This window comes from Balaenoptera musculus, chromosome X, assembly GCF_009873245.2.
Source record: "Balaenoptera musculus isolate JJ_BM4_2016_0621 chromosome X, mBalMus1.pri.v3, whole genome shotgun sequence".
Classification (NCBI taxonomy): domain Eukaryota; kingdom Metazoa; phylum Chordata; class Mammalia; order Artiodactyla; family Balaenopteridae; genus Balaenoptera; species Balaenoptera musculus.
This window is the reverse complement of record NC_045806.1, coordinates 81,753,878-81,766,871: the sequence shown is the minus strand read 5'-3', so window position 1 is coordinate 81,766,871 and position 12,994 is coordinate 81,753,878. Positions and strand designations below refer to the sequence as shown.

The following is a 12,994-nucleotide window of genomic DNA, read 5'->3' as shown; positions in this document are numbered from 1 at the left end:
GCTATATCAGTCAGCTTGTGTGAGTTTATACCAAGATTTTTTTTAACAACAGCCAATAGTTTTTTTCTCCCTCATATTCCCAGCCAGTGACTGTGGGTCAGCTCTGGCTCTGCAACTTGTGCCTTTTCATTAAGAACAGCCCCTGTTTCAGTCTCTTAGAGCTTCAGCTCAGATGTGGCACATAATCATTTCATTCATGGTTCATTGACTAAAGGAAGTCAATGAAAATCAATGAGGCAGGGCATATACTCAAGTTATCTTTTTCATTTTACCTCTTCTACTTTTAAAAAAAATGGTTATTCAGCAACACATTATAGAGGAGGAAGTTATCTCAGAGTAAAAGACTGTTACCAAACCAAACTTGTGTTTGTTTGCCTGACACACAGCAAAGCCAATCTATTGACAAGGGGTTGCAGTGAAGGAAAGTACAAAGTTTATTGCAGGGTGCCAAGTAAGGAGACCAGGAAGCTAATGCTCAAAAGACCCAAATTCCCTGATGGCTTTCAACAAAGGATTTTTAAAGACAGCGTGAGGGAGAGAGTCACGGGGTACATGACAAGCTCATGCATAATTCTCTGATTGGTTGATGGTGAGGTAACAGGGTGGGATTTCAGGAATCTCAATTATCAGTTTTCCAGCTCCAACTGGTCTAGGGTCTACATACTGGTAGTCAACATGCAGTTAACTTCTTCTACATGGTGGGAGTTTTAGTATCTGCAAAACAACTCAATGATATGGCTCAGGGTATTATCCATAGCCCTTGACAATGAACTAAAGGTCCTTGACTTTGTTTTATGGCTAAACCATTATTATTTTGTCTTGCTTGATTGCTTTACTTTTCTCACTTCTCTGATTAAATTTGTTCTTTGGAACTCAGGGAAAGCATAGGAGGCTAAATCTTTTCTGCAAACAAGAGTCAGGGGACATAAGGGTCTGTCACTGGGAAGGCCACACAGGGTCCTGCTTGCTTCTAAGATCATTAAATTTAAAAAATTAAAATTTGTTAAAAACTTAAAATATTTTACTTATTTTTTTTCTTTTGCCATGTACCAGTTAAAACAGAAACACAAATAATCAGCAGTCCAGAGACCAGTATCTTGTAATCATTGTTCTAAGTTTGATACTTCTATTACTGAGACCACAGAAAACTCTCTTTCAACCACTGTAACTTGGTCTCCCTTACAATTCACTTCACAATGCTACCCTTGTATATTACTTTTTCAGCTTTTGTTTAAAAAAAAAAAAAAGAGAGAGACTCTGCACTTGCCTTAACAGTATTCATTTTTCATTGCACCAGTCTCTCTTGAGGAGCTAATATGGATTTGATATGGGTCCTACTATTCACAACTTTGTAACTTATTTTGTTCTGGCTTCCAGGAAATGCATAGCCACCATGGCAGTTCAACTACAGCAATTCTATTTATCTTTATGATTAGCATACATACATCCCCTTTTTCCCTTGGTTTGTAATTTTTTTTCTAGTTGACTATCCTATTATACTTTTCATGTTACAAGCCCTCTCAATTCCTTTCTAGACAGATGTGGGTTCCAAATTGGTATAACTTAGCTAGTGGTCGTATTATTTCCTATTAATCTCCATATCTTGCTGTCTCTATTTGTCATTTTCTTCAGTATGGGATCGATGATTGATTCACCTTTGTACTTTTGATGGTGTTTAACATATAGCAGATACTTAATACGTATTTGTTTAATGGTGGCCTGGCTGGATGGATGGCTGGACGGATCAGGCCTTATACTTCTCAGTTGGCTAAATATATCATATTCTTCCATGCTGAATATTTTAGGAACCATAACAAGTAGGAAAACCTATGTAACAGTTAATGTGGGAAGCCACCAAGTGTTAAAATGTCTGCTTTTACAATAAGGTCCTATTCCCAATTGCTATCCTGGAAAACTATTAATAATATTTTGAAGATAACATCAACATTATTCACAATAACCAAGATATGGAAGCAACATGAATGTCCATTGATGGATGAATGGATAAGAAAATGTGGTATATATAAGCAATGAAAAGTAATTCAGTCATAAAAAAGGAGGAAATGCTGCCACATGTGACAACATGGATGAACCTGGAGGACGTTAATGCCAAATAAAATAAACCAGTCACAGAAGGACAAATACTGTGTGATTCTACTTATATGAGGTATCTAAAAGAGCCGAACTCATAGAAGCATGGAGTAGGAAGAATGGTTACCAGGGACTGAGGGGGAGGGGAAAATAAGGAGTTGCTAATCTACAGGTATAAAGTTTCAGTTGTGCAAGATGAATAAATTCTAGAGATCAGAGGATCTCAGTTGTACAACATTGTACCTATAGCTAACAGTGCTGTATTGTGCACTTAAAATTTTGTTAAGAAGGTAGATCTCACGCTAAGTGTTCTTACCACAATAAAAAAAGATTAAGTAAAAAAACAATAAAGGTAACATCAGCAAATCCGCCACATGCATAACTATGAAGGAATAGTATAAATGTACTTAGAGACCTCTCTTTCCACACTGAAATGTTGAAAAGATATTTGTAATGTTGCCAGGTTTCATTTTGCTTGATTTATCTGACACTCTGTCGGCTCAATTGGAATATCTGCCTTTATCACATATTTCATTCAAGAATGTCATGCTGTTTTCATTCTTACTAGCCCCCTCATCCTTAACCCACTTTCACTCTGCATCCCACATTCTAATAGTGTCCTGTTTGGGGAAGCAAATTCCCCTTCAGGAGGAGTCAGAAGAGTCAGCCTTTTTAAAAATTTTTTATTTCAGATACAGAATGATCATGGGTTTCCAAGTGTGTCTACTAATTACTAAGGTGACCCAAGCAGATGCTACTCTTAATCAAACAATACTTCAGACTGCTAGAGTGTGGATCATCTACCAAGCACTCTCCCAACATTCACCCAAGTGCTTACTCTCTGTGTAGCTTTCTGCATCATGGATAAAGTAACTGTGGCCTCTGGGATGAGGTAAACTAAATAAATTCTTCAGCTAGTTTTTGCATTTGAAAAAGGGAAAGGTTTCCATACGAAAACACATGTTAGTTAACACAGAAAGTGAATTGTTTGCACCACAGAAGACAGAACTTGGAATCCATATGTATCTTAGTCCAGTCAGGCTGCTGTAACAGAATACCATAGACTGGGTGGCTTATAAACAACAGAAGTTTATTTCTCACAGTTCTGGAGGCTGGAATTTCAAGATCAAGGCACCAGCAGATTAGGGTTTGGTGAAGACTCCTGGTTCATAGACGGCCATCTTTTCACTGTACTCTCACATGGTAGAAGGCATAAGGGAGCTCTCTGGAGGTCTTTTTCATAAGGGCACTAATCCCAATCATGAGGGCTCCACCCTAAGAACTAATCACTTCTCAGAGGCCCTACCTCCTAATAACATCATATTGGGAATTAGGTTTCAACATATGAATTTGGGGTGGATGCAGACATTCAGTTTTTAGGAACATGTTTGGCTGTTATTGAAGAAGATTCCACCATGTGCTCATGTTTTTTGCAGGTCCTGGCAAAGAAGGCAAAAACCATCACAATGAAACTCTTTCATAAAAGAAAGGAATGGCTGAAAACAGTTCAAGGATGGCATGACACGCTTTGGAAAGGAAGTAACTCTATATTCAAAAGACATAGCTCAGGTAGCTGTGCTACCCAGAATCCAGACAAACTCATAATGAAGATTAACAACTGAGAAAAAGGGTGTCCACTTCAGGTCAGAAATGATGGTGTTCTTTACATCTATTCAATCTATACCCCAGCTCGTCTGACATGTAAATTCAGGCTGTTTTCATTTATTCTTATTATTTTGAGTTGTATATCTTGTCATAACAAATACAGTAAATTTAAAGAAAATCTCTAGATGGATTAATTGCTCCCAGAAATGATTATCTTTTAGTGCCAGAGGACAGAGAAGAATTGAGGGGCAGTGGATAGAGATCAAAATAACACATTGCTGCTTGAAAGATTCAGCAACATTTACTGGCAGAAGTATTAAGACTTGCCAGCAGTCAGACTTTACATTTGGCCTTTCAAAATGCACTGCAATTGAAGCCAACATGTTGGGGTGCAGCTTATATAACCATATGACTCTGAAGCTGCTCAGAAATAATCTTTTCTTGCAGTACGCTGTCATAGAGACAACATAGATAATGTTCTGGAGTTGGATGGGGGAATTATTTCACAACTGGATTACATCTTCCAATTTTTTTTAATTAACTACACATGTCTATTATGCAAATACAATGTCAAGTTTTGGAAATGATAACCTGGTATAAGAATACTCACTTCTCACTACATTGTGATCTGCAGGTGCTCAGCAGAAACCCCTGCCATTGTCTCAAGGCAGTGTCTGTCAATCCAATTTAATGATCATAAAGATCTTTCTTTGACTCCAAGGACCAGGGGTTCATTCAAGCAGATATCCTGTAAGGAGGTTTCTTAGTTAGCAGCAGAAAATCTGTGTCCGGGGTCCTTTAATTATACCTATTTAACACTTCTTACTATAAAGCCACAATTCTGCTACCTTTCATGATAGCACAGAGGGATGATTTTTTAAATTTATAAGTGAATGTCTCAGCTGTGTGATTATATCCATAAAGACTGAAAATACTTCTTTAAAATTTAGCCCAGTACTAGGCACCCAATGGGCACTCAAGAAATAATAAGATGCTGATGATGATGGCACTTTGGGTTTAAAGATGATGTAAATTCTGTTTCTGTGAGCACTCAAAATTAGTTGAAGAGCTGTGCATTTTGCAAAATGCTTGCCTGAATCAGGTCAAAACTCACTCAGCAACTTTTGGCAAATGCCTCAGAGCCTCTGTAGTCTCTTAAACTACCAATGTGGATGATGACCATAGTTTGCTTCCAAATGAGTCTGGAAAGTGTTTCTGCAGTAAAGCTATTCTTTAGATAGGAAAACTAATGTTTGGGGTTTTTTAAAGAACTTAATAAAATCACCATCTCCACATCTTCCTTCTTATTTACACCCAGTGTATTTCCCAGTTTTGTCTCGGAATAATAATTAATAGGAGTTAGGTAATGTCTTATATTCTAAAGAGCTCAAGTATATTACCTAGCAACTTCATTATTCCAGCATCATTATCTAAGAGGTACTCCAGGAAATGGTATTCCGACTTTGGAAAAGCTAAGTCTGAAAATAACTAGCAATTATTTTATATTGGGTTGGCCAAAAAGTTCGTTCGGTTAGTGAATATCTTGTTCAATAAAGTTCTTCATGAAAATGAAAAATGTCTTTATCTTTACTTAAAGCTGAATGAATTTTTGGCCAACCCAATAGGTTATTTGAGAGAAATGACACAATTAAAATGTAAAAATGGGGATATCTTTATAGATCTTTCTAGCCAGGAGGGAAAATTCTGGAAATTTTAATGGTGCTCTAGGTAAAAGAATGCTGTTTCACTCAGCACATTAGCAACTATGATATTTTGCCTAAAATAGAACAGTGGTTCTCAGCAAAGAGAGTGTGGCTTTCCCATGGGGCATCTAGAAATATGTAGGGACATTTTTGTTGTCGCAATGTTTGGAGGGGCCCTACTGACATTTAGTGAACAGAAATCAGGAATGCTAGACACCCTGCGATATGTGACATAATCCCGCACTGAAAAAATTGTTCCTTGACATGAGAGTTGTGGGAATATATGAGTGATTATAATGATACTGAGATTACAGAAGAGATGAAGTTATTAGTAATGACAAGAACTAGTAAATGACAATGCCTATGGAATTATTACTGAGAAAGTCAGGTGTTACTTCCAGAACCCAGCTTGATTTCTGATTATGGAGAGTAGAAGGTCTAGAGGAAGCATTATCTTAGTCCCAGTATGAGGTTTCACTCTCCAGCCATTGATGGTGTTGAGAACACCTGGAGAAACTGAAAGTTATTCCTATTACTCAGGCCCCCTATTGAACTCTGAGGATGGGATAGAAATCCTGAAAAAGTGTGACCTTAGTTCTAGTGCACAAAGCCCACTATTAATTCCTTTTGGAGGAGGAAAATAATTATTTTTGAAGGTTTGTGTGGCTTCCCCTTGACTCCTGTTTATGGAGTGGAAGATACCTTCTGCGGAAGCCAAGTATTGTACCAAATGTGCTGGTCCCCTTTCTATCCCTATTGATGGTGAGCTCATCCAGTAACATGGCTTTAAGTACCGTCTATATGGCTAAGACTCTCAAGTTTTTAACTTTAGCTCAGACCTCTTTTCTGAATACCATACCTGTATTTCCAATTGCCTATCAACATCTCAGCATAGATGTCTAATAGACATTTCAAACTCAACATCTTCAAAACTGAACTCAATATCCCTCTTCTCCCACCCTACAAAAGCTGCAGTCTTTCTCTCCTCAGTAAATGGCAAATTTTACCATCCAGAAGTTCAGGCTAAAAAGTTGGAAATTACTCTTCATCCCTCTACTTATTTCATAATCCATATCCAGTTCATCAAGAAATCCAGTTGGCTCTTTTAAACTTATCCAAAATCCAACCTCTTCTCACCATCTGTAGAGCTAAAATCCTGGTCTATCCACAATCATTTTTTTCCTGGATTACTACAATATCCATCTGGACTCTTTGATTCCACTCTTTCCTCCCTTCCCTCCCACACACCCCCAGACTATTCACAACATAGAAACTAACTCAGATACCATTCTTCTGCCCAAAACCCTGCAATGGCTTCCCACCTTACTCAAAATCTGAAGTTCTTAGAGTGGCCTACAAAGCCCCACATGATATGCCCTCTTCCCATTAATTCTCTGGACCTCGTGTCCTGCTACTTCCCTCTTCACACATTTGGCTTTAGCTACATTGGCCTCATTGCTGTGCCTTGAAAATACCGGGCATGTATCCTCATTAGAGCCTTTGCACTGGCTGTTCCCTCTACCTGGAATGCTTTACACCAGACATCTGCATGGTTAACTCCCTAAGCTTCTTCCAGATTTTGTGCAGATATCACCTTCTCAATTAAGCCTACCACAACCACTTCTATTTCAAATTCCAACCACCTACCACTCCCTGGCAATTCCAATGCAGTTACCCTGCTTCATTTTTTTTCCCAAGGAACTTACTAACTTATAACATACTATTTAGTTTGTTTACCATGTTTATTGTCTATCTCCTTCCCACCCCACCCCCAACTAGTCTGTAAGCTCCATGAGACCAGAGATGTTTGCCTGCACCATTGTATTCCAATACCTAGGACAGTGTCTGGCACATAGTGAGTTCTCAATAAATATTTCCTGGATGACTTTCAAATGTCCTAATACACATTCATGTAGTTGAAAAATCTTTTTATACACTATAATTTGAGGAAGTGTTATTCTTTGTTTTATTTGAAACTTAATAAGCATTTATCATCATTTGGGGATATCATGTCAAAAATGGCACTGACAAATATTTGAGTACTTGACCATTGAGTAGACACAAAGTCAACATTGGTAGCTGTCATATCATAATGATTTTACCTACAGTTACCAACATCTGACTATTGTAGTATGTCTTCTGGATAGGTTTTGCCTGTGCATTTGCATATAGAAATACATATTATTTTATTATAAATTACTTTCCTTTCATTTACCCTTCATATTACTGCTAGGACATTATATTGTTATTTTTTTCTTTAGTAGTGTGTATCAGTAGGTTATAGTATGTGCAAATTTCATTTAAGAATTTTACGTGAATAGGCGATTAAACATCAGCATTTTCATAGCTTGCCAATCACCCTTACTGTAACAATTTTGTAATTTCAAATTCTTCACAAACACTGTTAAATATAACAGATTATGTTCTGCTTAATTCTTAGCCCAACATAATGATGATGTACCCAAACACATCCTGGTGTCCTTCGGATTTTATCAGACAAAAAAGAGGATCCATGCATTGTGGGAAAATGACTCCCTATACATTGTTCTCCAGAGTAAAACACATGTGTTTCTTGGTGTCAAGATGTGTAGTATATGCTTCCAAGTTTATGAATAATGGTGAATAAAAATACAGCAAACAGCAAAAAAAAAAAAAAAAAAAAGAAGAATTTTAAAGTAGGTTTTAGGAAATACTTACTATAAAGAATGTATTGGATTGAGAATCACAGCAATGTAGTAACTAATGCTTCCAGACTGCATACTTCATGTTTAGATTGTGACTTTCCAGAGGCAGACATCGGTGCCCTCTGTGAAAATATGGGGCAGATGGCACAAATCAAATCCACTAATATTTAATTAAAGGCTACCTTGTGGAAAGCACTCATCACCTCCACAAACTTTCTTGCCAAGGCTAGGAAGCATAATTTACATGTCTATGATGATAAGTAAAATTAACTTCTCTGCCACCATTAGCTGCAACTACAAATCGGACAATTTTTGCAGAAAGTCTTTGTTCCTCTCTCCTTCTCAGCACAAGCCTTCTAAGAAATTTTTGTCTAAACTCAACAAAATATAAATCCAGGTGTGTATGTGTTTGCCTGTGCCTAGGGTAGAACATGTTCCTAGCTCTATTGCTCCAAATCCCTTTCCTGTCTAGTCTTTCCCAATCTTCCAAAGGTTTCCTCCAGGAGGTACCTTTGAAACATGTTTCCTGACTTTTATCTCTTGGCTATATCAGGCATCTGCCCCTTCCAGGATAAAACCCTTGAGCTATAATTGCATCTATCCCTACCCACCGGATTATTTCCATTCCCATATAACTGTACCAAACTGATATACAGGAATGACTAGCCACTTAATTTTGACAGTTTGAAAGCAAACTAAAATTGTTTTATTCTTGCTCCTAGAGTTCTTCTGCCCTTGTAACCTTGAACTCTATTTGAAGTGCATGTTAACATGACATTTTGATGCATATAGTTACCACTCCTGTCTTGCAGGGCTATACTGGATGAGTCTAAGGTTTGGCAAAGAATCAGTCAGCCCTTTTATTTCCATATATTGCAGATGACACTGCTGATGGTGGGGTTGTACATTTGTGCAATTTTGGCTGAAAAGTCTAATGTATGGTCCTTTAGTACCATATAAACAGCAGTTTTTTAAAGTTCCTGTCACTAGTCTGAATCCCAAAGCACTTAATCAATAATGAAAGTTTAATTCTTTCACAATGGCTGGGATGAAGAAACTTCGGGTGAATGGCAGGTTGTAAGTTCTTTGATAATGTAACTTCTTTTAAGGAAATCATTGGGGGTATAAGATATCATTACCTATTTGAGCACTTGGCCAAGACAATGAACTGATTACTGATATACATGCACACTCTCCCACAAATAGTATGTCATTTTAATGACCTTAGGTGTTTATGATTTAGCTTCCAGTTTCTGTAATCTAAAGTGTAGCAAAGTTTTCCCTCCCTTTTGGCTTCTGTTCACTCCCTGCCTCCTTTTCTCCTTTCTCTCCTCGCCAACCAAGCTCTAGTCATGTTCTGAACTGCCTCTAAGTTTTCTCCACCACCTCCACCAGAGGAGCAGCTGCCATTGCTAACAGCAAAGAAGGAAAGTGGGAGGGAGGGAGTGGAAAGGAAAAGATGATGGAGCATTATAAAGAAGGAACAGATGAACGAACTTGTGGTGACTCTGACCCCCTTCAAACCCTCCAGAGCCACGCAACTCCCAACCCCTATCTCCAGTCAGAGCTGTCACCTGAGAAGCAAGCATTGCCTGAAGAGAAGCAACTGCCATCACCTTTACTTTGGAGCTGATTGCAGCATTGAGATAACTGTGTCTCTACCTCTGCTTGAACTAGAAACTATGTAGAAGTTCCTGGAGTGTGCGGTGGTGAAACTTGCCAAAGGTCCTTCTGGAACTGTCCAGAGCACCAGAAAATTCAGGAAACAGCCAGATTGGCAGGGTTGCAGCTGGTCTACTGATCAAGAACTCTTTGCCTTCTGAGGATCCAAACATCAAGGCACAACAGCAGCAGAATGGCTTCCCATTGATGTTAATGTTTGACCGAGAAGCCAAGAACTATTTTGCAGACTTTAGGCACAGAAACCTACTAGTTTAGTTCTTCCTCACAACGATGGCTGAAATTGTTTGTATAGAGAACCCAGTAAACCAGTGGTCAGGATTCCTTCTTCAGCTGGTAGACAATGTCACAAACTCCAACAGCACAGAGCACATGCAAGAGTAGACATTGGATGCAATTTGTTACATCTGCCAAGATATTCAAACAGAGTAGCTACAAGTTCCATCCAATGAGATTCTGACTGCCATAATCCTGGGAAAGAGGAAGGAAGATCCTAATAGTAATGTGAAGTTAGTGGCTACTAAGGCACTCCTGGAGTATTGGAGTTCATCAAAGCAAGCTTTGACAAAGAATCTGAAAGACAATTTCTTTTCCAGATAGTCTATGAAGCAGCCTGTTATCAAGATAATAAGGTATTAGTGACTACATTACAGAATCTGGTGAAGAAAATGCCCCTGTATTATCAATATGTGGAGACACATATGAGCCCTGCTCTTTTTGTGATCACAGTTGAAATAACACAGTGACTTTGATGAAATGGCCCTGTAAGGAATAAAGTTCTGGTCCAATGTCTGTGATGACAAAATAGATTTGGTCATTGAAGCTATAGATTTGGTCATTGAAGCTAAAGAGACAGCAGAACAAAGAAGGTCCCAGGGCACACAGCAAGATCTATGCCAAGGAAACACTACAATTGAGGTTCCAATTCTCACACAGACACTAACAAAAGATGATGAAAATGATGATTCTCCTGGCCACCTGATGTGAAGATGACATTGTCCCACCTGTCCTTCCCTCTTGTAAAGAACAGATCAAGAACCCTGATTAGTTCTTGGAACCCTGACAACCTTGTGATGACTTTTGCCTCCATCTTGGAAGAAGAGAAATCCAATAAGCTCAAAATCCTAGTTATACAGGCAATGCCTAGCTTAATATAATTAATCGAAGACCCCTGTGTAAATTGTTTGGTATATTAGTATACAGACTGGGGGCAAATTTTGCAAGTTGCTCCATGAAGCTGCCATAAGTGATGTTTGCTCGGTTCCCTTGTTACAATGTCTGAGAGAAAGCCTGAGTACTGAACCCAGAATGGCATCAAATGTGTGCTGAGTTTTTCCCAATCTAGCTGAAGCTGTTTATGAAAGTTTGTAAGTGATGATCAGGAAGAAACAGCTACTTACTGCTTATCCTCATATTTCAGAATCTCCTAGAGATCACAGACAGTCCTGATGGCCACCAGAATAACCTGAGAAGTGCTTCATATGAAGCTTTGATGAAAATTGCGAAAAATAGTACCAAGTACTATTACCCTTCAGTTCAAAAATTGACGCTGACAACTCTAACTGCAAAAAGTGTATCAATAGAGATACAGTCACATATAAAAACACTTCTGGGGCTTCCCTAGTGGCGCAGTAGTTGAGAGTCTGCCTGCCAATGCAGGGGACACGGGCTCGAGCCCTGGTCTGGGAAGATCCCACGTGCCGCAGAGCAACTAGGCCCGTGAGCCACAGTTGCTGAGCCTGCGCGTCTGGAGCCTGTGCTCCACAACAAGAGAGGCCGCGATAGTGAGAGGCCCGTGCACCGCGATGAAGAGTGGCCCCCGCTTGCCACAACCGGAGAAAGCCCTCGCACAGAAACGAAGACCCAACACATCCATAAATAAATAAATAAACAAATACTTTAAAAAAAAAAAAACACTTCTGATAAGATCCAATTCAATGACCTTCAGTCTTTACTCCACATAACTCTTCAAAATGTTCTCTGAAAACTGCAGCATCAAGATGAGATGACGGTCTCCCTGTTAAGGATTTTCCAAAGCACAGTTGGATATGGGGGATGCAAGAGGGTGATCCGATAGCAGTTAGCACATCAGAGGAAACGTTGGTTGCTAAATTCCTAAAGTATATAAAGGCCTCTAAGTTCTCCTGAGTATGGATATTTTATTGAAAACTTATACTGAGTGCAAGGTTTTATTGCAGACTGTAAGATACGTGGAAGACTTATGTCACACCTTGAAATCCAGTATCTTACTGTTTGTTGACAGAGAACTTGGGAAATGAGAATGTCCGTAGGTCTGTGAAGCCACAGATTCTGTAAGTGTTTAATGATATTGCCTTTGTTATTGGTGGAGAGTTTAACAAATACCTAGAGGTAGTATTGAGCACACTTCTGCAAACCTACCAATCTCAGGTGAATAAATCAAAGTGTGACACGGTGGATTATCTGAATGAGCTAAGGGAAGACCGCTTGGAAGCCTATTCTGTCGTTGTCAAGGATCAAAGGAACAAGGATCTAAGGGTGATGCATGCTCAGATGTACTGCTGATGCAACCAAGAGTAGAGTTTATCTTTCTTTGTCCACAATGCTAGACTTGAGAATCATCCAAAGAGTATTAGGTACTGGTGCTGCTGAGCCAATAAGGAACTTATTTACGACATTTGGGAAGAATGTACTGAAATTAGTAGCAGTTGGCTGATGATTCTTGAAGTGTTAACTAAGGAACAGAGATTTAAAACTAGCAAAACAAAACCCTGTTCGATGGACAGCAAAATAACTGAGGAAACTGAAGAATCAAGGTCGATCTGTAGCCATTGGGATGAAACCCAAGACCATCACTAGAAATCTGCAGTCTTTTGAAAAACCTAGAAGTAAGGGGTGTGCACAGATGCTGAAAACACACCACATTGAAAATCCTACCACAGGAGGAGCAGCTATTAGCAGCAGGACTGTTGGTTAGCTATGTAAACACTGACTTCAGAGAAAACCATTCTAATGTCTACTCCAGGAGCCATTTTGGATAAGAGAGACATAATGGGTTTACTTAATTGGAGGAGGGGGATGAGGAGGAAGGGGGAAAGAGGAGGGGAAAGGGGAAGGGCAAAGAGAAGGAGAAGAAATGGATGTTATTTCTTCCCAAGGAATGCTACAATTTGGTTTTTGGTATTTCAGGTGGTGCTGAGTGGAATGACTGGTTTTTCCAGAGGGGAGAGATTGTACTTCATCATAAAAAGC

The 12,994-nt window shown here is 39.0% G+C and overlaps 1 pseudogene; it reads left to right on the top strand.

Annotated features, from left to right (window-relative positions):
• Window positions 1–9,729: 9,729 nt before the first annotated feature.
• On the top strand, window positions 9,730–12,601 carry LOC118888322 (annotated as a pseudogene).
• Window positions 12,602–12,994: the final 393 nt, after the last annotated feature.